Raw genomic sequence first — 3,013 nt, 5'->3', positions numbered from 1 at the left:
AAAATAAAAGTTTGGAATCCTTTAATTCCCCTTTTCTCCTTCCATTAATCATATAATTACGATGTACATGTGTGCAAGTAAATATACCTGTCAATATATACACTGTGATGGTTATAGAGTGATTGTTGAAAGGGGAAAAATGGCTGAAACCAGAAAAAAAAAACAATAAGCCACCTGTCACATAGGTGCTACCAAGTTTAAAATGCCGTCTAAATATTTGCACTTGAGACCAGGTGCCAAGTTTATGTATACACAAGTTAAATATGTATTATTTCCGTCTCAAAATATAAAACACTTTTGTAAGCTAGTTTAGCTTATAAAATGTCTTATATAAAACACAAGCACTACTAATATGTTTGCAGCTTCATAGATGTCTGCTGAACACACATCAAGCAAAACATTTTTGTTTCGTTTGCCCACGGTACTGTACTCGATTGTCTCCTGAGCATGAAACAACGAAGCCACATAGCAATGTCTGCTGCATTGTGTATCTCACGAATCCGAGGCTACAAAATTTGATGATCTCCCGGTTGCATAGAGGAGGAAAACGATCAACGAGCGCGAGCTCCGCGCGCCGCCGGGCGTTCTCTTCGGAGGCCAGAAGCTCCTGCACCGCCGCCGCCGCCTTGGCGCTCTCCAGCTCCGCCTCCGCCGCGGCGAGCTTGGCCTTCGCCTTCACCAGCTCCGCCTCCGCCACGGCGAGCTTGGCCTTCGCCTTCACCAGCTCCGCCTCCACGGCCCGGTTCGCCGCGGCGAGTTCAGCGTTCGCCTTAGCCGTCTCTGTCTCCGTGGCACGCTTCGCGGCGGCCATCTCGGCCTTCGTCTTCACCGCCTCCGCCACGGCCGCGGCGAGTTCGGCCTTCATCTTCACCGCCTCCGCCTCTGCCTCTCGCTTGGCGGCGGCGAGCTCGGCCTTCGTCTTCACCACATCCGTCAGAGACGCGGCGAGCTGGGCCTTCGTCTTCACCACCTCCGCCTCCGCTGCTTGCTTCGCTGCGGCGAGCTCTGCTTTGGTCTCCTCCAGCTCCGCCACCTTCGCGGCGAGCTCGTTCTTCGCCCCCTCCAGCTGCTCCCGCAGCGCCGCGGCTTCGCGCTCCCAGGCCTGAACACAAACAAGATGATCGAGGACTCCCGACAAGCACCTACCGATCGAACGATTTCCCATGGCATTTGCTGGCAATACCTGCCGAATCGCTGCGCCGTCGGAAGGCTCGTTCGCCGCAAACGCGCGCTCCTGCGGCTGCGCAACGGATCAACGCAGGTGCATCAGCTCCCGTGCAGCCTTCGTGGTGTCTCCGTCGTGCCTGCAGGGGAAATGCTGTGGCGGTGGCGAGCGCACGCTGGACAACACTGAAAGAGGCGAAACCTCCTCCCCGCCGTCGGCTTCCTCCCAAGTCCTCTTCTTCGCCGACGCCGACGCCGACGCTTGCGCGGCCGTCTTCTCCCCCTGCTCCCCGCTTGTGTCATGGACGGAGGGATCCGTACCTAGATAGCACGCAACACCATCCTAAGGGCTCGATGAAACAGGGGAATCAGAGGGATTTGGAACAGAATAATACGAGTTGAGGAAGGCGGCGGCGGCAGGGATGCGGCAGTAAGGCGGCTGCGGGGCCTTGAGCACGTAGGAGGGAGCAGGTTCCTGAGATCAACAGCGGCGCCACCATGAGCACTTAGCAGCTTCAGCATCGACTGGCTTTCCTCAACGGTGAGCACCGGGTTGCAGGAGGAGCGGTTGGACCGCTCGCGCCACTCCACGGCGCAGGGCCACGGCTCCGGCGACGAGAGGAAGAAGAACTCGTGTTTTCACTTGATGGAGTTGGCATCCGGCTTCGGCAAACCCCTGAAGCACAAGCCGGAGCTGTCCCGCCTGGGCCGGAATGAGTACCAGCCTTTTTCGTGCTCCTGGCAGAGACTGCACATCACGAAGAAACGCCGGAACACCGCGAGCGACGGCGGCACCCCAGCGGAGTCGCAGAGCGCGTGGAAGCCCGCCATGGCGCGCCACCCGTTGGGCGAGAGCTGCGCCGGCGCGATGCCGAAGTGGGCGAGCACCTCGCGGAAGAAGCGGTGCAGCGGGACGCGCATCCCGGCCTTGAGCGCCCTCGCGTACACGCAGATGGCCCCCGGCGGCGGCGTCGAGTTCGCGCGCAGGTCGCCTGCGGGGCGCGCGGTGAACTCCTTGGGTACGCCGTACTTCTCGCAGAGCGCGTCGACCTCGTGCTGGGTGCGCACGGACGAGGCGAAGCCCTCGGCGCCCGTGGCCCTCGACGGCACGGCGGCGTAGGCGGAGAGGAGTTCGGCCGCGGTGACGACGCCATGTTCCGGGTTGACGGAGGAGGAGGTAGGCATGGTGCGCGTCGGTGCTGCTGCCAGCCGGCGGCGTCTCCTCCGTTCCTGCCCTGTCCTGCAGACTGCAATGACCCCTTTTGACTATATCTTGACCGAGAATCTTTCAGGCTTGAGGCCGATTTGGGCTTCGTTGGCTGGTCTCCAAAGAAAAGGATGAGACAAACGGAAGTGAAGTTTCTCGAAGCTTGGATGAAGAGTAAAATAAATAAAAATATAAAAAGTATATATAATATTGTTTTGCCAGATGTTCTAAGATCCGGCAAAATTTCATTATGAAATCACATTTCTAAAAGGCGCGGCAAAAAAAATCGATACTTGAAGATGCTACCCCTCGTAGGTCGGCTGTGCCATGTAGAAGAGGCGTCCTCAACTTCGATCTACTCCGATTTGCGCCGATCCCGGTCCCTGGCGGCTTCGGTTGCCAATTATCGGACATCGACTGCGCGGATTTGATGGGTTGGGGCTGATCCAGGGGAAACCCCTGGCCGGCACGGCGGCCACACCAAAGACGTTGCCTTTGGGCATCGTTTCCCTTGCTGAAGGCTTCAATGGGATCCCCTTTTCTTCCACCCCGCCCATGAGCTCAGATGAAAACCTCAGGTCCAGGGACATGTTTTCAATGGGATCCCCTTTTTTTCCTGATGATAAGGGCATTTTGGTGGCA

General features: G+C 57.7%; 1 pseudogene; it reads right to left on the bottom strand.

The window, feature by feature from the left end:
- Window positions 1-284: 284 nt before the first annotated feature.
- Window positions 285-2,422, bottom strand: LOC123151951 (uncharacterized; annotated as a pseudogene).
- Window positions 2,423-3,013: the final 591 nt, after the last annotated feature.

The sequence above is a fragment of the Triticum aestivum genome, chromosome 7A, assembly GCF_018294505.1.
Source record: "Triticum aestivum cultivar Chinese Spring chromosome 7A, IWGSC CS RefSeq v2.1, whole genome shotgun sequence".
Lineage (NCBI taxonomy): Eukaryota > Viridiplantae > Streptophyta > Magnoliopsida > Poales > Poaceae > Triticum > Triticum aestivum.
This window is presented reverse-complemented; position numbering and strand designations above follow the sequence as displayed.